General features: G+C 40.1%; 2 protein-coding genes and 1 long non-coding RNA gene across 5 annotated transcripts in view; 2 read left to right on the plus strand and 1 right to left on the minus strand.

The window, feature by feature from the left end:
- The window catches only part of LOC120309106, a 49,039-nt gene extending 38,576 nt beyond the window's left edge, over nucleotides 1-10,463 (minus strand). Inside the window, exons 1-2 of one of the 2 annotated variants that reach the window (XR_005557006.1) lie at nucleotides 9,512-10,463; nucleotides 7,451-8,543 (exon numbers count right to left, since the gene is read on the minus strand). This is a non-coding gene — a long non-coding RNA (uncharacterized LOC120309106). Of the gene's footprint in view, nucleotides 1-7,450; nucleotides 8,544-9,511 lie in introns of those variants that run through there. The other variant, XR_005557005.1, reaches the window with a different exon arrangement.
- The window catches only part of LOC120309104, an 81,623-nt gene extending 66,962 nt beyond the window's left edge, over nucleotides 1-14,661 (plus strand). Inside the window, exon 8 of one of the 2 annotated variants that reach the window (XR_005557004.1) lies at nucleotides 14,318-14,661. The gene's annotated coding sequence lies outside the window, so the exon portion shown is untranslated. The remainder of the gene's footprint in view (nucleotides 1-14,317) is intronic. The other variant, XM_039345946.1, reaches the window with a different exon arrangement.
- A 6,007-nt stretch (nucleotides 14,662-20,668) lies between these two features.
- ZNF395 (zinc finger protein 395) overlaps nucleotides 20,669-21,348 on the plus strand; it is a 36,164-nt gene continuing 35,484 nt past the window's right edge. The window contains exon 1 of the mRNA XM_039345948.1: nucleotides 20,669-20,820. The gene's annotated coding sequence lies outside the window, so the exon portion shown is untranslated. The remainder of the gene's footprint in view (nucleotides 20,821-21,348) is intronic.

A 21,348-nucleotide genomic window follows, 5' to 3' on the forward strand; every position in this document is an offset into this window, starting at 1 on the left:
TCTGTGTGTGTCTCCAGACCTTACTGGACTACCATCCCCAGCAGCCCTAAAAAGCACTGTGGAAGAGTGGGGAATGCTGGGAGTTGCAGTTCATCACCATCTGGAAAAACATGACTCTCCAAAGATTGATCCTTCCTTCCTTCCTTCCCCCTTCAATCTCCTTCCTTCTCCATCTTCTTCCTTTCCCCTTCAATCTTCCTTCCTTCCTTCCATTCATCTCCTTCCCTTCTCCTTCAATCTCTCCTTCCTTCCTTCCTTCCTTCCTTCCCACTTCAATCTCCTTCCTTCTCCATCTCCTTCCTTTCCCCTTCAATCTTCTTTCCTTCCATCCATCTCCTTCCCTTCTCCTTCAACCTCTCCTCTTCCTTCCTTCCTTCCTTCCTTCCTTCCTTCCTTCCTTCCTTCCTTCCTTCCTTCCTTCCTTCCTTCCTTCCTTCCTTCCTTCCCCCTTCAATCTCCTTCCTTCTCCATCTCCTTCCTTTCCCCTTCAATCTTCCTTCCTTCCTTCCCCTTCCCTACCTCCCAACATTTTTGAGCAAGGAAGAGTAAGCTTCTCCAGCGAGCATTGCTATATTGTTTTTGTGATTAATCACTATGCTTTAATTATGTTCAATTCGTAACAATGAAAATACACCCTGCATATCAGATATTTACATTACGATTCATAACAGTAGCAAAATTACAGTTATGAAGTAGCAACAAAAATAATTTTATGGTTGGGGGTCACCACAACATGAGGAATTGTATTAAAGGGTCACAGCATTAGGAAGGTTGAGAACCACTGCTTTAGATTATTGTGCTATATGCTGTATTTTAGCGGTTTACAGCTTATTTAGATGTATTATTGTCAATAAACTTAACACTATTTTTCCATATTCAAAAATTGTGTAATATGTGGAAGAGAGAGAAAGAAAGAGAGAGATGCAGAGATGCAACTATTTGTTGGTCATGCATGCATAGGCCAGCAGATCTGTGTTGTAAATATCCAGACAGCCACTAGATGGCTGCAACAAATTAGGGTTGCCTGTTTGTTCATAACTAGTGCTAGCAGTTTGTTACCCAGATTTGGTAGCTTTACCTAAAAATAAAAATAAGCATAAGAAGATGAGCTGGTATGACCATAAAATAGAGAAAGTAATAGAAAGTGAAGAAGCTAAAGTGCTCTGGATTTTAAAATTCAAATAGGCACCTGCCGTATAACATACCAGACTTAACAATTGTCGATAAGAAAGACAAAAAAAAAAAAAAAAAATCTGCATAGTGGATGTGGCAGTACCTGGAGACAGCAAAAAAATGAGAAAGGTCTGGAGGAGATAACAAAATACAAGTTCTGCAAATAGAAATAGAAGAACTATGACAAAAGAATGCAAAGTAGCACCAATAGTAATAGATGCCTTGGGTACAATCCCAAAACAACTGAAGTACCACTTGAACATCATTGGCATTGACAAAATCAGTCAATTGCAAAACACAGCTTTTCTCAGAACAGCTTGCACCCTGCAACAATAGCCTTAAACACCATCAAACATCCACATCTGCCTTTCCCAGATCCTTGGGAAGAACTCAATAGATGGATAAAAATGTAAAACCAGTATGAACATCTGGCTGACTGTTCAATTAGTAACAATAGTAACAACAACAACAATAAAAGCATTGCCAATCTTAAACTGATCATTTCCTCTCCAGAGATTCAGAAGCTCTAATGGCTTTAATAGTAACACACTAACATGCATTCACAAGCCATATACTAAACTTACCTAGTGTTTACCTTGATTAGGGTTGGGTTTTTTTTTTTTTTTTTGGCTAAGTGTGTTGTGCATACCTAGCCTTTTTGATTTGTCTATAGTTCAATGTACTGCACAATTCAAGAATTGGGTTTTATTCAGTAACTGGTTTAAATGTGTTATATAAACATAATCTAATGTGAATCTAAATATGAAGAGACTATGATTAAATTTAACTATGGTTTCTTAAAACAAACCTATTTCAAAGCATAGTTTATTGATCTGAAATTATGGGGACATTGGTGGTCAAATCCTGACTTAACCCCGAAGTTCCCTTGAAACTTCAGGTCAGTTGTTATCTCTAACTATAGCCCACTTCACAAGGTGATTTTGTAAAGTTTGTTATTAGAAACTGTCTTGAATTACCTAGGTGTAGAATAAAAAAAATATCTTGACTACTATATAAAATGTAATTTATAAACCACGTAATCTCAGAATTCCTTTTTCACAGATAACATCTATTTAAACACACACTAGCATAAAGTAATACCAGAGTTCTGGAAAATGTTTAGGTCTTGTTTGATTCAATCAATGTCGTATGAAAAACTCAGAATTTGATATGAAGTGCTGGACTCCTATTTTCTCTAGCCAAATGTCAAAGGATATGGAAACACTGGAGTGCTTATCTCACTGTGCTTTTTCCTGCTTTCTCATAGAACCAAATGTTACTGGTAGCCATATTGGCCTGTAAAGAAAAAGTATCTTGCAGATCCGATGATATCTTGATTTTGACAAGGTCAACTAATGTGCCACAGAATTGTGGGATTAAATGACGCCTTTAAATTGTTAAGATACAGTACTGATGTTTTCAAGACATTAAAATTATCTAGCTGATAATCATAACTGATCCAATATTTGGAAGCAAAGCTGGAAGTTTGGAGTGCAATGAAAACTGAAATTCTTCCACTAAGTGATAGCATCTAAAAAGTCAGCTATGTGTTTATGGATCCCTTTTCCAGCTTTCCTGATCTTGTCTCTTTAAGGAAAGAAAAAGTTCAGCCCTCTTTTGGCTTGCATGCGGGTGTCTTTACAGTAGAGAGAGCCAAGCCAAACAACCCAGATCCCCTCCCTCATCACGTTTATATATCCAGCCTGCTGAGACTGGATCTCTCTGGCTCAGAAAATACTTGGCAGCTGCAGGAAAAAAAAAAAAAAAGCATGTGTGGGTTTAATTTTTGTTCCTTTCCTTAACCACTGTGGTGGTGGTAGTGAAAGTTCTCAGGACTATGATAAAACTTTTTTTACAAAATGAAATGGCTCTCAGTGAATAAAAAAGGCAATTCAAACTCCCCTTAGAAAATTATTCAGTGAGCTAGTAGTAGCATTTATATTTCACTCTTTTCTGAAGGCTGAGGTATACTTTGGTCTAATATCTTTGAAATTTGTTTACTAGATGAACTATATATAGTGAAATATCATGTAAATGTAGTTAATGTACTAGAAAGTCTCCAAGAACTTCCATAAGTGTAAAAACGCACATCAAGAGCAAAAGGTGTGCAATGAAAAGCACAAAGAAATAGCACATGGAGTAAGCACAGGTAGTTTCTGCTTCAAGCAAAAACAACAACAGATCAGTGCCTTGCTCAAGGCTACATAGCACAAACCAGGATGTACTTAGCCTATAAAGCATAAACCAGAATGCACCCACCCTACATTGTAACACGTAGGTGTTTGAAGGAGTACAATGTGAGGGAGAGGTGCTTGTGTTTGGCAAGCATTTATCAAGGCTTGATATTTGGTGCAAACATAATACCAAGGACCCCAATTTTTTACTCTAATAATGGGGTAAGTACTGTGCCTGCAACCATCTCACTGGATTCTGATAAACTTCCTCACTTATCCAGATTTTTAAAGAATTAATTGACATTTTAATTTTGAGGGGAGGCTGATAAGTTGCAAAGCCCCAGTACTGGCCTCATAGGCAATCTTAGAATGAGAAAATAGTGCATAGTTGTAACTGAATGTCTTTTCTTACATGGCATGCCTTATAAAAGTTGCCTTTAAGTTGAGCTTGATAACTTACATGGATATTTTCTTATATTTTTTTCTGCAACACCAAATGCTATGATCACTTTCTGGAATGTTTTAAAGACTTCCCAGTCTAATTTATGCTCTCCTGAATATCCTAGTCCAGGGCTTTTCAACCTTTTCACCCATTGTACCACTTTTAGGATATGGCAACATCCGAGTACCACCAGTCGTCTAGCAAGGTGTCAAAAACTTGACCAAAAAAAAAAAAAAAGGAAAAAAGTGATAAAGTACAGGTAGTCCTTGACTTACAACAGTTTGCTTAGTGACTGTTCGAAGTTACAATGGCACTGAAAAAAGTGCCCCCAAGCCACAGCCGAGCAAGACACCTGCCTGTCCGCCCAGCTGCGCTCTTCCTCCTGTCCGAGGTTTTCATTGTTGTGAGCATTTCTGTTGAGGATTGGCAGTGGGAGGGAGCGGGGTGGGGGTGTGGTTGGTTTTTATTCCCCCCCCCATCTGCTGGGTGGTTGCAGCAGGTTTTGGTCACTTCACATGACCCTGGGACACTGTGACCATCATAAATATGAATCAGTTGCCAAGCATCTAAATGTAAATCACAAGACCCTGGAGATGCTGCAACATTCCAGCTGATTGATTGGTGCTTCTTTAAAAAAACAAAAACAAATTTTATTGGTTTTTTAATTAATACAAAGTGCTCGAGACACACCGTGGGGCTGGGGTAATCAAAAATCCAAAAACAAAACATACATAAATAATTCAATCAGTACATCAAATATTCCCTCTATTTCTCTCAAATAGCTTATATGTTTAAACTAGTCTATTTCTACCTTAAATTTCTATTAATCCTAAACCTTTTTTAAAGCTTTATGCAAGTACAAGACCATAATCTAATTTAACTTCAAATACACACATTATCAGTTCAGGTATCCCTTCCAAATATGTCCTAATTCTTTAATTTCATCATAAATCTTATCTATTTCTTCTTCCACAAATATCTCCCAATAAAAATAAAATATTAATCTATCCTATACATATCTAATCCATCAATCCATCATTTTTTTGTTAACAAAATAATAACAACCTTAAATCATTTGAGTCCTTTAGACAAGGTTCTGTTTTCATCCAATTAATTATCAAACCTAATATCATCCATATTATCAGACAAAACACATCATCTTATTAAAATCACATTCAATTATTAATTCAATCCTGATTGGTGCTTCTTCTGGGCTCAGCAGAAGCGCCAGGATCAGTGCTGCTTTCCAGCTGTTTGATGCTTCTTCAGGGCTCAGCAGAAGCACCAGGATCAGTGCCGAGCTCCAGCTGGAGCCTGGTGCTGATCCTGGCGCTTCCCCTGAGCCCTGACAACCCTGAAAAGCGGCACTGACAGCCCTGCAGCTCCAGCCATCTCTTGCTCAGGCTTGTGTGGTACTGCCACCGGTTCAGCTCATTCCCCTCCCCTGCTACCACTTTTCTAGAATGGTCGCATACCACCTGCCAGATACTAATGTACCACAGGTGGTACCCGTACCACTGGTTGAAAAACCCTGTCCTAGACAGTCTCCATCCAAATACTAACCAGGAATGTTTCTGCTTAGTTTTCCAGATCAGTCAAAATTGACTTGATGCTGTCATATTGGTTGGGCTGATATGCTTATACGTTGCTAATTTGAATATGATTAATTCAGCCCAAGTAGTCTGAATTGCATGATAGACAAATTACCCAAGTTAGCTAGTTTGGGGTTCAGTATACTAGTAAATAGAACCATTGCTTTGGCAGAGTGCCCAGTTGTCTTGAAAAACAACAGAACTAAGTTGGGGTGATAGAGTGGGGTGATGGGAGCAATCCCAGCAGTTTGCTTTTTGGTAAATGCAGCTTTTGTTAATATCCATGCTTCCTTTTCAGAAGCACCTCCAACATATCCCTAACTTTTTTAATATGCCTAATTCTAAACTACTCAATGAAACAGTGTAATGTTATCTCCCGCAACTGATATAAGTAGGGTTACTAGATCTGGGATTTATTGTTTCTGGTTTTTTTTTTTTTGCAGTCTAACTTACTTTACAAAAAGCACCTTGGACATAAATCCTTCTCAGCTAATGGATATGTAGAGATCTATATAATTTATCAGCTGACTTGAGATAGAACTTGCTTGATAGGTTTGCACAACACATATATTGATGCCTTATTAGAATTGGGTAGGTGATGATACTGTCAATCTCCAGCTCAAGTATCCAAATCAAAGTCCAGGATTATTTTCATTTCTGAAAAGCTTACTGTTTATTGAATACATGGCCTGGTAAAGGTGAGGTAAAACTAACTCTAAAATCCAAGGCATCAGACCATAGCATACAACAATTTCCCCAGCCATACACCCCCCCCCATGTCCACATTTCTTTGTTATGGGACCTGTCTGCTATCTTCTTCACACCTGCTAGAATGTCCTTGAAAGGTTTCCAGACTGCTGACTCTCAGCAAGCTTCCATAGAACTAGAGAGGTTTCGTTTCTCTAATTAACCCATTTGAAACTAACACTTCCCCCCCCCCCTTACTCTAATGACAACATGGAAACAGAGAGGCACGTACCTGCCAAATTTTCACTCTTGACAGATACATTATGGGAACCCAGCCCTTATTTTAGAATGCTAATGCTGTATGAACTGGTCTATCACATTAGGCCATAATATGGCTTATTTGTTTGGGGACAGCATATGAACACAGCAATTTTATGTTCTTAGTATCAGTTTAGTATATTACAAGAACTCTAAGGCTAACAGATTGCAAAATTCTGACAGGACCAAATAGCAGAGGTACAGAAAATGTTAAATTTAGCAATCAAGTAGTCATATGAATTTTTACAGTCCATATTTGGTAGCCCTAACATAATAATCTTATTGTGGAAAGTAGCTTGGTTATAACTTTGGTACAGCTTCATCATGATTAGCCATTACTACAGTATTCAGAATTTGTTTTGAACTAACTCTGTATTTCATAGGGTTGATTTCCCATGGGAGGGCCATGTTAGTCTTTTGGATACATTTTTAAATGCTACAAAACTCTATTTGAAATTATCTACAACAGGCATGTCAAACCTGCGACGTCATGTGGCATCACACGACGTATCGGGACTTTTTCCCATTGCCGGCAATGGGGTGGTACGTTTCAACGTGACGCATTCGATCTGTGGGCTGGCAATTTGACATGCCTGATCTACAATGTGTAGTCTTTAATGGAACTACATCTACATGGAAGAAAGTGAATGAATAGGATTACTTTTGAAATTTACGTTTTTTGAAATCAAAAACAATTTTGAACTGAACGTTCCTATTTAAAACTCATTCACTTCTTGTAACAGGAAATTAAGAGAATAGTTACTAGCATTCACATTTATAGAAAACTTCTTTGTAGAGTGCACAGTGGTCAAATAGTTAAAATCCAAATCCCAGAAAATAGACACTCATCCTGTATGAAGTTGCACGTTGTTGTTTTTTTTGAATGAAATAGAGGGCTTTCTATCTTGCTGTGGAATAGAAGGATACCTCAGGATGTTTTGCAGAGCACTCTTAACCTTAACCGTGGTTATATAACTACCGTAGCAGGGGCCACATCCTCTCTAAACCGTTTACACTTTACATGGAGGAATGTAGATTACACATGACAACATGCACAAGACCAGTTAACATGGATTAAGTATTTTAATGTTAAGTATTAAACTACTATCAAATAATTTATTCCCATCTGTTCAATGTATGCTTATTAAATAAGAATCCTAATTATGAGGGATAACAGTCTTCCCAATTAGTTAAAAGAGTATACAGCGTATCTAGTACTGTAAGTAAAAAATCTTTAAACTAGATTTTAAAAAATAGAAACAATAATCAATAGGAGCTATTGTTTCTGCTGTTTTTAAAATCATTTTCATGTGGTGTTTTATTGCCTTGCTGAGTAATTTACATGTGTTAGTATTTGTATACTTTTGATTTTTGTAAACAATCCTCAGATCAAAGATAAATTTCTTAATAACAAAGGAGCCCCAATGAAATAACATAGTAAAGCAGCTTAAAAAATAATAGTGAGGGATTTCCAGTTATTGAAACCATAATTATTAAAATCTTTATTTGCTAGGTGACTTTCAGGCAGATATCAAAAATCTGATTTTAGACCAACATAGTTAATACTTTGCTTAGTGACAGCATTCAATTTTTTTATAACTGGTTGAATACAAGTCTCAGCTGTGTTGCACGTGCTCATTTTATTAGAAAAGCACAGAATGTTGGCAAAATATCCGTTTTTTCCCTAGTGAAAAGTGCGAAGGAAAGTTGGCCATTGACCTACAGAATGTGTTGGTCCTTGGCCAGAGGTAGCCACAAACTGCTTTTACTTTGGATGTTAGAAAATGAGTTGGGAGGGTCCATAGTTTTCAGCAGTGCATACCCATTATATGCAGACAATGTCAGGTTTAGTTTCTGGGATTTTCAGTGGCAAACATCTTGGTTAGGAAGGCAGGATGAGATCTCCACTTGATATATTGCAGTATGTTGGGGATTTTTGAAACATTGAGTATACAAATAGACATTATACGTCAGCCAATTTGGTCTAGTCTAGTGAGCAATGCTAGAAACTATAGACTGAATTCTGGTCCTGCCTTACGTATGAAAGCCAACTGGGTGACTTTGAGCCAATCAGTCTCTCAGCCTCAACAAGCCAGTTGGTCAATTTCTGTTGCAACCAATGGATCAACACTTGGACCCTGCACCTGTGAGAAAACACTAAGGAAAAAAAAGGTAGACATTACATGGCACAAAGCAACAAAAATAGTTCCACTAGAACACATTAAATCAATTGCCCCTCGTGAGGTTTCTGGAAGACTACCCATATAAACTTTTTCAATCATCCCTCTCTGTGTTTCTTTTTTAAACATCAGCTCCATCATAACCTTTAGGTCAGCTCTTTATTTCAGGATGTTGAAATGTGTGGACAATCATTTTTCTGGGATGAGGATTCCTGCACTGGGCAGAGAATTGGACTAGATGACCTCTGGGGTAAAATTCTACAATATACCAAAAATTTTGGTATCTGGATTAGTTGCCCTCTAAAAGTCACTGAGCTGTTCCTTATTAGCAATCCTTAGTGGAACTCACTCTGCCTTTGCTGCGGGTATAGACAAATGTCTTAGTGTAGTGATGCACTGTCTTTAATAGGCAAATGCTTGGCAATGCAAATACAGTGGAAAAGGGCTGTGCAAATCATAGCCTGGAGATCATATTTACCCAGTGTTGACTTGAAAGTCAGCATTTCTCCTTCAAACTTAAGTTGGCAAAAAGCAACAGAATACTAGAACAACATTTGCTGTCCTATTGCTATTCCTCTCTCAATTCTGTTCCCCGTCATCTGACTTCGGGTAAAGGGGAGGGGTGGGAGCCTAAACGCTTTACATATTTTTGAGGCTGCCCTTGCATAGCATGCAAGAGGAAAAAAAGAGGAAAATACTACTCTAACACCACTACAGCTAATAATGGCTTAAGCTTGTCTTACACTATCATAGGCTGGGAATGAGAAGGCAGTTGGAGGAGCCAGGTTAAAAAAATGTTGCAAGGGCACATGCACACAGCCAAAGATAGCACCATGAAGAATGGGGAAGATTAGTTATTTTCAGCATCCCTGGCAACACCAAATAAAAAAGATTTGATATAAACAGCCTTGTGGATCCTATTACGGTCTTCTGTTCATTCCTTACCTAGGAGTATGAAACCCGTGTTTTGGGATTTCACGTGGTGAAGCAAGCCACTGAACAGGGAGTGGGAAATGGGAAAGACAAGTTAAGTGTCTGCAGGAGGTGACCCCACTCACCACTGGCTTCAGTTCCTCCCAATATGGGTCTTTACCTGGGCCCCACCATCAGCAATGCAGAACCTGCCAAATTATACCCGGGCAAAGTCGGCCCTCCAGATGTCGAAGAATTCCAATATTCCGGACAGCAGGGGTAAGGATGTTCGGGGTGGCAATTCAGGAAGGCTACAGTTGCCCTCAGAAATTCATTGCTCGGCACCGAAAAACGTCCTGTTCCTCGAAAGTTGTGGGATTTGGGGCTCTTTCGGGCACAATCAGCTACTCTTTTTAACAAAGCACCATCTTAAGATCTGCCATTTTTTTAAAGACTTGTTTTTTTCTTCTCTGTCCCGCTGAAGACGATACTACATAACCCACTGTCCCAAACAGTGAACGATTCAACGGAAGTTTTTTTTAGTCTGGCCTTCTCTGGGACAAGCTTCACACGTGCACACGGCTGGAAATGGAAGATTAGGCCGCCAGATCGCTTCGAAGTAAACAAGCCCACAACTCGGCTGTCAAACATGATAAATGTGTACCCAACGGCGGTAGAAGCTTTTATGACTGGGCGTGCGCGAGGGGGAGGAGAGGCGGAATCCCGGCCGACCGCCTCTCAAGCGGGGGAAGGGACGCTCCCCCGCCTCGCGGCGAAAATAGCAAAGCCCGCCCCTTCACAGCGGGAGGGTGAGGGAGGTTCCTTTCCTATTGCCTTAGCAGCTCGAGCGCGCGTTCTTGCAGCTGGATGCTATTTTAGCCACTGAACGTGCTCCCGCCCTTAGTGATAAGGTTCCTCTTAGCGTCTTTGCCAGTGGCTTTTCTTTCGTGATTGGCTCTCTCTTTCCCCCTCCCCCGCCCTCTCTGGGTCTCCTCCTTCCCACATCCTCGTCTCTTGGCCTCCAGCGCCAACTCTTCCCGGTTTGGTTTCGGATTGGTCAAGCTTGCATCCCAACTCCTCCTTTAAGCGTTACGATTGGATAGGCGCCTCGGTCGCTGGGATCTTTGATTGGACACCGCTCTTCCCTCGTTGGGCCACCACCCTTGACATAAGCCCCAACCTGCAGCTCTGGCTGTTCTGTGAGGGGGGAGGGAGAGAACTGTTTCCACGTGGGGAGTGGCACGTAGTCACTTTCCGCCCTGCCTGTAAGCTGAAGCAAATGAGGAGGCTGAGTGCTTGCCCAAATCACGTGGGACGAGGGGAAACGGAATGGAGCGATCCTCCGATTTCTCAATTGGAAGCGCTTTTGTGCGTGGCCGCAGCGATGCTTTTTCAAACGGGAGGGGAACTTCAGCGCAGATGCTGTCCCGCCCGTCCCGCGATTGCTGTCAGCTGCCTCTTGAATGCATGCAAAACAAACGAGTCTTAACCTTGTGGCTGAATGCGCGTGCTTCCTCTTGCTCCCATTAGTTGATTAAAACATAAAAGCTGCCATGAATGCTGTTGCATTTTATCTCCCAGAACCTGATTTTATAATGTGCTAAATAATCTAAATAACCTTGGCTCTTTTATGACTCGTGGACTTCAATTCCCAGAATTCCTGAGCCAGTTTAGCCCACGAGTCATAAAAGAGCCAAGGTTGACTACTCCTGATCTACCACCTGATTTTCCAGCCAGTAATGCGTCTCGAATCTAGGGAAACTTAGGCCGCATTCAGGAAAATCTGTAGAGGCTTCACAGCAACAGAATACTGTGGTGTAGTAATTGTCTATGTGTACTCGGAAATGAACTTAGTTGTTTTTGATGGGAGCTCTTAAATAAAGAGAGCTTTGGATTTTGTTCTAATTAGATTCTTATTTTGAAGTTTGGTATATTTGTGCAAATTTACATTCCTTTTTTCCTTATTTGGAAACTTTTTTCTGAAAGAAATCTAATAGTTCATTTGACATTTTCTTAACTGCTGGTGACCTCTTGGGTTTTGGGGGGATGTTTCTAGCTTTGAATAATCCTGAACAATAGAGAATTGACCCCTCACATTTCTGTTTCAACTTCCAGGTTACTAATCTGTTAATTTAGAAGTTTCCTTTCTTTTAGTGCACAGCTGATTGTCTTGGCAATTTTCTGGTTACATGTAAATATGAAGCCATTGTGTTTACTGTTTCCAATTAGTTCAGAGAAACCTTGCATTTTTAGGATTAGTTTGAGGTCATCTCTAGTAGGTTCAATTAATAATGTATCATTATTTTAATATTTTCTCCTGGCTCCCAGATTTTATTTTGCATCTCATCTTGCACAGAAAAATAGCACGCCCTAGGGCAAAATTAATTTTGCATCCTTGCATTTTCATCCACAGCCATTATGGGGAAGAATTGGGCCCTTTTTGAGGTTTCTGACTTCTTTGAAATTATGCTTTCTATAACAGACACATAACCTGATTGCGTATTTCTTCTCCTATTCTATTTAATAAATTTACATTTACATGATTATCTTGGTTCTATTCACAAGATATTTATTCTGTATTTATTTTTTACTTTTCACTCCCCATCTTGGCACAAAGGTTTATATTTAACAAAGAAACAGATAAGCACAGTGTTTCTCTTTTGTATCTCTGGATTTAATGCTCTCCTATGTCTGTTTGGTCTGTTTATCATATTCTGTTTTCTTGTGGTCTATTTCTCCTTCATCATTTGGCCGATCAGCAACATTTTGACCCTCATCCCACTAGTGATGATTCATCACAAAATGGAAGGTCAGGTTTTTTTTTCCAAGGGCCCAGTTTGTTTGTTTTTATTATCCTACTCAGATAAAACTCCAGAACGATGCAAACTTTGTGGGCCTTTACCAGGTTTTGTGCCAGTAAATTAGTTTTGGAGATTGCTGCATGGCTACTTTCCTGCTTTGCAACTTTCTCCCCTAAGGTGATTTCTAAGGTGGTATTACAGAATGTTAGGATGATTGCTCTTGGAGAGTTTTAATATTCATGTTGAGGCTGTTATAGGGATGGGCAAGTTTAGATGTGATATTATAAAACTCTCAGTTTGACATTATCCAACATTTAGAGTAAGTCATGGCTTTGTTTTAGTCTTTGTCTTGGGACATGAAAGGAATAGTCTGGTTACCATGGAAGTGAAAGTGATATTTGCGTATTGTCATGGCCAGGCCAATATTTAGTGAAGTTTTATCCCACATAATCAAACTGTTATTATGGGGTAAAGATTGCTCCTTGAGGTTTGCAGATTCTGAAAGATTTCTGAATACTCTTATACCAATGTCCTAAATCCAGCTGAGGATTTCTGTGAGTTGAAATCCACACATTGTAAAATTGTTGAGGTTGAGAAAATTGCCCTGAGTGGCAAAACACAAGGATACTTACATGATCACTCCCAATCATAGCAACCTGTAGAGCTGGCTCTGTTTCCTGGGAACTTCTGAGACATTAAGATCAGTGGGATAGATATTATAGCACATAATAAAGCCAGAGTGTACTGTACTGGTCAGAGCGGCAAAGCTGGCAACTTCATATGGGATTTCTATGCCATGCCTAAGTATTCTTAATCTATCACCGGTGCTTGCTTTTTTAACACAACTGTAGCCATTGCAATCTTTCAAATGTTATCTTAACATTTTCATTGGAGAACCTCATTAGAGAGTCTATGTGGTCTATTTCACCATGGGGAGGAGTTGTCTCTCAGCAAGTGCTTTCAAGGATCTGATGAAGAACACTCCTTGTGTTCATCAGATCCATGAAAGAATAGAGGGTTTGATGGCTTTATCTCCCTTCAATTTTGTTTTTTTATATATATATACAGTACAGGGAAATAAATATACCCAATCCTGTTCCTTCTATTGTACTACTTGAGTTTTTCTGACTGTTAGCAGATCCTTTCAGTATTTTGTCAGAACAGTCAGCTGACTGAAGAGAGCAGAGGAAAATTACGTTCCTTCCACAAAGTATCTCTAGGCTTCTGCTTGAGGTGTGGGCCTTTTTAAACTCTTGTGCTGCATGAATGCACATACACTAGCAATTTTGTCAAGGGCTTTTGCTGTGCTAGGGCTCTCCTTCACAGTCCTCTCAGCCACCTTTAGTGTCATATTCATGTTATATGTTGGAAAGTACTGTTTAGAAATAATTCCTACTCTCCAACATTTGCAATGCCACACAACTATGGCTTTTGTTCTACCATCGTCACAATTAGCAATGGACTTTTAAATGCAAGAGGAGGGGGAGCTGGGTGACTATGCACCTCTGTTTTTATAGCAATTGTTTGGTTCTGGGGTTTATTTTACAAATAACCAAAAAAATGTAGCCAGTATGTTCTTGGGTAGTAGGAGCCAGCCATTTTATTTAATTTGTGTAGGAAGTAAGAAAAAATTTGTTGCTTCAGAATCAACAAGGGATGGGATGGGTTTTGCCCTGAGATGGGCAGTTTCTACATTTGATAAATAAATGAACAAATGCCAATTGATTTTTGGGGGAGGGGCAGTCACCTTTCCTATTTGTCAATCCAGTCAATCTCAGTTGATCTTGAAAATCTAAACAATGTTGTGTTGCTTAAATTAAATTTAAATTAAAATGTTGTTGAGAAGATAGGAGGAAGAAGGTATATTATGTATATGCACAATGACTTGAGTTATTTATAAAATGTTGAATCTGGATGGGAAACTACCAGGAATTCCCAACATCCAGGGAGAAGGCAATGGCACATCACTTCTGCATTGTTGGCATGAAAACTACATGGATGTATCAAACTTGACTTGAGAAAGTTGTTATCTTTACAGGTCCGATGGAAGGAGAGCTTCGCTTTGGAGTTCTAAAAGCTGCAGTAGTGAAGATAAAACACAACAAGCTTCATGAAACATGAAGGAATTGGGGGACAGAAATAGTGGAAGTGCCCTAAAACTGGGTTTCTTGCCTGCCATGCCTCATCAAGTAGCCATACAGTAGAATTTAGTCGGGTGGCTAAAGATTTTCCAAGATTGACACTGGTGTACAATTGTTCAACCTACCACATGCTCTCTGGATGATTCATATAGAATGGTGCACATGACCTTAAACGTACATTTACTGTTAAATAAATCAAGAAGTTCACATAAGCCAGTCCTCTCTTACAATATTCCTATGATTCCCAGAATTCTAAAAATAAAAAAGCACTGTTTTGAAAATAACTTTCCAAAGTTATTTTAATATACATATCTTGGGATTCCAGTAGTACAAAGCAGCAGTACATTGCTGATCATGAAATCACCAGCTCATGAACCATTAAAAAAATTGCTGGGATTTGAAATTACAAAAATGCCGATATGTTGCTGTTGATAAAACACAAGCACTAATGAACAGCCTTCAATGTTGCATGAATTAAGCTTTGCACAGTGGGATGTTTAGTTCACACTCTCCCCATTGCCTCCTCCATATGCATCTTTAAAACATGCTACAAAGACCTGAAAGACTTTCCAGAGCACAGGATAGCACATTCAGGAAAGTCTGGCACTCTCCACACACACCCCACATCCCATTATGCGGCAGTGGAGCAAGTTTATTGCTCCTCTCCCAGAGAAATTATTTTGCTTATGTCAGCAGTGCACAACTTCCTTTATATTGAGGGTTATATTTGGCCTTTGACTGATGTGTGCTAAAAAGAAATTACATTTGGGAGAAAGAAGTGGGCAGGACCAGAATGAGAAGGACATAGCATTTAATTTAAATGTCATCCATGTGGCAGTGCGTATCCAACTTTGCCTGCCTTTGGAAGCTAACCATTGTTGAATCTGGATACTAATTGTGACAAATAAAGAAACATGTATGAGAGGCCACCAAGATGCCCTATAGTTAGAGGCTAGACTGAGAAGTGGAAGAAAAATCATAGACAACAGCAGTAGAAGACCCTTTGTCCTATTGCCCCCAAATCCTGCATGGATGTATGCCCATAGTATGTATCCCCTTAACAGTAGTATCAAAGAGAAATCAAACTTTTCTGCAAAGTTTATTTGAAATTAATCACAATTAAATTAAGATGGCAACTGTCATTGGTAGCTATTTTTAGAGCCATACTAAATTTCCTAGGTTTTTGAACCACACACACTTTAGGTCAATAGTTACAGTAAGTGGGGTTTTTCCTCTAGCATTTATTTTTCATGCAGGAATTCCAAGAATAAATAAAGCCTCAGTTCCTCACAAATTATGCTGGACAAAATGATTTTGAAAATAATGCATTTCTTGAGACAAGACACTTTGACATTTGTGTACTTACCTTGCCACTTCAGCTATTCTTAAATATTCAGAGGGGAAGATCAAAGGGATATACTTAACTAGAGTTTTGGGATAGAATTGGAAGGAGTAGTCCAGGGGTAGGCCACCTTGGCTCTTTTATGACTTGTGGACTTCAACTCTCAGAACTCCTGAGCATAGCTGGCTCAGGAATTTTGGGAGTTGAAGTCCATGAGTCATAAAAGAGCCAAGGTGGCCTACCCCTGGATTAGGCAATTGTACTTGTTTTCCTTACAGGAATTTTGCCTTGAACACAGGGAGGACTGGTAAGGAAAAAATCCTTGAGAATGCTTCCATGCTTTAATGCACAGCGATACAAGACTAGCAATTTTCCCATCTCTGCTCTGCCCTCTGCTAGATAGTGCTGACTGGGGGAGCCACAGAAGGTTTCCCTGTGCTGTTCCAGGGACTCCATACACTTTGCACTTGGAGCCACACCATTATTTATTTAAATTTTATTTATTTAAATTTCCATGACTGCCCACTCACACATGACTCTAGGAGGATTGCATAGGTTAAACCAATCAACACAATCAACCAAAACAGTAATATTATGGAACACATGCAGGACAGAGCACACAGGCCAAGAGCTGAACCTTGGCGTGCTACCCAACAAGTGAAAGTGGAATCAGGTAGCATAGAGCCATGCAGTCACTTCTTTGCTCGGACTCGTGTTTCTTCACTTTGATTCTGCTCTCTACCTCTCACTCTGGTTCACTTTCTATCTTTGGTTGCTCACCATCTGCCCCTGTGCCAGTGAAGATCAGCCAACATAGTGAGACTGGTTGATGTACTTAGACTACTCTGCAACATGTCCCTGGGCTGGTTTGCATACAGTGTTAGAGTTTACTTCAACCATTGTTCGATGGTACCTACTGCACATGGTCAAAATCTTTGCTTTGTGGTGTCACCCATCCCCGTTTGTTCCTCTTCCATTCTCTCAGGCATGTTTTTCAGTGTTTCCTCTGGAAAGAAACCACATTTTAACTCTCTGAGTTGCAGTGAGAAAGTTATTGCATTATTTGTCATGTTTTCATGCATGTTGCACTGGGATTCTCACAAGCTTTCCCCCTTCCCACAGTAACCAGCAGAATTGCCTTGAGTAGAATAGTCCCTAAGGTAAATGGATATTATTACACCAGTGAGTCATTAGTCATTAATAAATGCAATTTATGATAATTGTTAGTACCCCTTTCAGGGATTGTCTCATGTATACTCGTTGTGTGGGCTTAACTGTCTTCCTGTGAATAAAAGGACTTGTTGCTAATTGAGGTAAGTTGAGGTAGACCCAGGATTTAAGATAGACCTCTGGGGATGAGGCTGGATTAGCAAATGTTATGTGTTGTTTGAATCCATCCAGAGTCTTAGGAAAATGACCATGTTTTATACTAACTTTCCAATAGGCAAGTTTAATCTCGTTAAATACTATTAGGATGGATCAACTTCTGGGTGCTAATTGTGAGAATCATCCCAGCCAATGCTTGGCTGTTAATCAAACCAACAATAAGACAAACTCAGAATAAATATTGCACATTGGAAAAGATAACATCAAGCTAATATGCAGAGTCAGACTATTAGAAAAAAGAAACTTCCTTCTGAACATGAAAGTCTTAAAACCAAATAAGGACAATGAACATGAATTCAAATAAAATGTATGCTGACTACAGCTGATGTTTAAAAAATGTAGATTTGAGTAAATAAACCAAATGAACACAATTCTGACAATATTAACACCCACTATACCAGTGGTTCTCAACCTTTTTAATGCCGCAACCCCCAACTGATCGTAAGTCGAGGACTACTCAACCGGTCGTAAGTCGAGGACTATTCAACTGGTGCAGCACCGTTTGCAGAATGGGACTTTTGGCGGGCTCAGCAGGGCAGAGACAGCCTGGACAATTCCTATTGGCTTTTGAAAGCCAATAGAATTAGACTCTATTCAAGAGAGTCTATTCTATTGGCTTTCAAAAGCCAATAGAATAAAAGGGAGTAGCATAGCTAAGGAAAAGGGGAATAAAATGGCGGACTGCGTTGTTTGGCGACCCCCGTGAAATGGTCATTCGACCCCAAATGGGGTCCCGACCCACAGGCTGAGAACCACTGCACTATACAAAACAATCTATGAGGCAATTGAAGTGTGTGTGTGTGTGTGTGTGTGTGTGTGTGTGAGAGAGAGAGAGAGAGAGAGACTTTCTGCAGGAGGACCCAGAGATTAAGGAGATGTGTTAGAATTCCAAATGTATAGCAGAAAATGTGTTTTAATTTTGCATAGTTATAGACTTAAAGTAATGTTAAAATACAAACCAACCAGCCTAACAACCCAGTTCATAACAGAAATTAAACATAACTGGATTATTTTTTCAGAGCCAGATTCTACTAAAACAACTACAGCACATTTGTTTTACAGACAATTTTCTGGAAACTTCAGATGCTGCTAATTTATTGGGAAATGCACAATTGGGGCCAACCCAAGAGCTTTATGGTTAGAGGAAAGATTAGCTCCAACCACCAAGAACATGTAATGTATTTTTGCCTTGTTCCATGTTGTACAATATATCAGTTTTGGAGGTTGTAACAAGAGATGGTGTGTGGATTCATAGAATTTTCAGAAACATCCTTTCAATATGCTTAATTGTATTTGGTTTGTTTTTAACTTGCAAAGTTCCTTTCAGCTGTAAAGGCAAGCCTGAAGGCATGTGATTATTTTTATGTTCATTAAAGTGTGGCACAATCAGGTATATTGTGCCCTGACATCAGGTAAATGCCCTGAGTTAATGCAAAGAAAAGACGTTCTCTGCAATTCAGGAAGCATTTCAGACAAATACCATGCAGGGACAGCTGGTGTGTAGTTCTGCCTCTCTCCCATTCTGTTCTGTGTCCATTCTTGTGTTCACTCGCAGCCAGAGGCAATGGGAGAAACACAGTACTTTTTCCTTCTGCATGTTTAAAACTGCATGGCACTTGTGAGCAGGCAGGCCAAAGCAAAGTGAAAGATGTGTGTGTGCTTGCACTGGCACAGTACACAGAAGACTTGGATGGGGCCCAAGCTGACAGAGAAGCCACTGGGTGGGGAAAACAACAGGGATCATTTGTGTGTGTGTGTACATGCATGCCTATGTGTAAATCAAACTAATCTGGAGCTTCTTCAAGCAATCCAGGATATCATATTCCACTACCAAAATCTAGACTGTTGCCATTGTCACATGAGGAATTAGAGAAAGGATTCATCCATCCAGTATTTGCATAGTGTAGCCCTAGCTTATGGCCTGGTGAACGCAATCAGTACTAATGAACTACAAGTTTGAATTCAGCAGAATAGGGATTGTGTATCAGTGCTATATTACACATGTAATTAAGCAGGTATTCCTAATTTTAATAAATAGCATTCTCTGCGGGGAGAAGGACCCTCCTTGGGGTGGAGGTAAATTAATTCTTTCCTTCCAAGCTTCACTGCAGAGGGCATTCCCTTCACTGAAGCCAATTTCTGACCTGGGAAGAAATGCTTGTTAGCACCAACAGGTAATCCATGAATGGAAGGAGACTGTTGTCTCTTTTCTGGATTGACCCATTATCTTCTGTCTCTTTCCTGTTAGGTTTCTTTCTTTCCACATTTAACCTCCAAGATTTGAAATCAGCCTAAGGAGAAATGGCACAGAGTTAAAAGTAGTATGTCCATTGCTACCAACATGATAATCTAGTAGTACTAATTGAATCTCTCCAGCAAATATTTGCATGAGCCGTTTCTATTATTGTTTATATGATTGCCTTTGAGATCTGTCTTTCAAAAATAGAGTAAATTAACAATACACTTTTATGTCCCAGCACTATGCCTCGCTGCTACCCTTAATATGTAACATGGGCATTGGTACAGCATTTGGCACTAATATTGACTATTCAGTATTAAAATGAAAGAATCCACCACTGTGCACATACTTTCCTTTATTATTCCTGAAGAAATTATGCCACAATCTTGAGACAGAACCAAAGGTTAAGGCCCGTGGTTTAGCATGCTTACAGCAACACCAGATTCTGGCTGAACTCATTTCAGTTTCTTGTATTAATATTAGAAAGACACTTAGGTTTATGTTTTACATGAGGATTAGTAGTTAACTTTATGTACTAAATTCTAGCTGATGAAGCCTGAGGCTACAACAGTACTTAGTATTACTTAACAATTATACTGTGTAACTTTGTAGATCATCCATAGTACCCATCAACCTCAGGTACTATGGATGATCTATTCTACAGGGTTGGTAAGGCTACCATAAAGCATTTTTATTTGAATCCCAGTCATCTTTACAGTCCTGAAAGAACGGTTGCCAGTCTCTCCTAAATTGCAAAAAAGATTGGACAAAAGCAGGTGCCCATGGATGCTTAGTAATGGTAGACTTGCTGGTGTATCCTTTTCTTGTTGGTGGGCTACACCGCAGCCATAATGTGCTAATGCTGCTACAGGGCAGTTTTGTGAAAGGTTATTCTACGTTCACGATAACGGCATTTCCTCCAATGAGGACTTTCTGGGTTTATATGAAGGCAACGAATAACGTTAAAACAATCTGTCTCACTAAGAGGCAAGAATCCCCTTATGGGTTGGAAAAGGAAAATTTGGGGACGTTACAAAACCCTGCTGTCTTCTACCAAGCTTCGCCATCGCAGCAATGAGTGTAAAAGAGCTTAAAACCAGAGCTGGACGAAAAGGAGTGGGTGAAAACGGGGGAGGACAGCGAGGCGAGGAGCGCTGAAACGGCTTGGCTTCGGTGTTTATTTTTTGCAGGGCTCTGGTTGGGGGCGTGTATTTAAATAGAGCCGTGCAGCCAATGTGCGCCGAGGGGTTGGACCGTGAGGGGAGCTTGTTTACAACAGAGCTTTCCGAGCTGTTCTAACCCGGCCGGCAAGGAGGAAGAAGGCGAGAAGCAAAGCCTGGCGGCGGGAGCACGTGGAGTCGCGCGCGCGGGAGGCGGCCAGGCCGCCCTGTCCGCTCCCCCTGCCGCCCGCCCCGGGAGGAGCCGTCTGCAAGGTGAGATGTTGGGTGCAGCGACGGACCTGGACAGGCCCTGCCAAAGTCCACCGTGCACTGGCGGGACTGGTAAATAAATTAAGGCAAGATCGTGGGTGTTCGCTGAAAAAGGTGCCAGATCTTGCGAAAGGACAGCCGTAGTGGGGGCTGGCTTAGAGCAAAGGTCCATATAGTTCCAAATGGCGTGTGCAAAGGTGGCTCTCGGAGGGAGCTTTTAAGTGGCTGGAAGGGGGCGACTTACTGTTGCTGGTTTTCTATTAAATCGGCAAAAGCGGCTATTGGCAGATATATTGCTTCTGCATATGCAGGATCCATTATTCCATTTACAGTAGTTACTTCATCTGCCTGGAAATGATCCAGTCCTTTTGGATTCCTCTTAGAAGCCAGCGGCCATTGCTTCGTCTGCTTAGGCGTTAAGTAAAGAAGTGCAATTTTGGTTTTGACTGTCTCCGTGATCTGCCTCAATACACATTCTCGGCTTCTGATGTTTTAAGAAAAGCTTTACTTTCTTCATAGTTTGCACATTTT

This window comes from Crotalus tigris, unplaced genomic scaffold (genome assembly GCF_016545835.1).
Source record: "Crotalus tigris isolate CLP2741 ecotype Arizona unplaced genomic scaffold, ASM1654583v1 scf7180000017987.690289119674:8195010, whole genome shotgun sequence".
NCBI classification, from domain to species: Eukaryota; Metazoa; Chordata; class Lepidosauria; order Squamata; family Viperidae; genus Crotalus; species Crotalus tigris.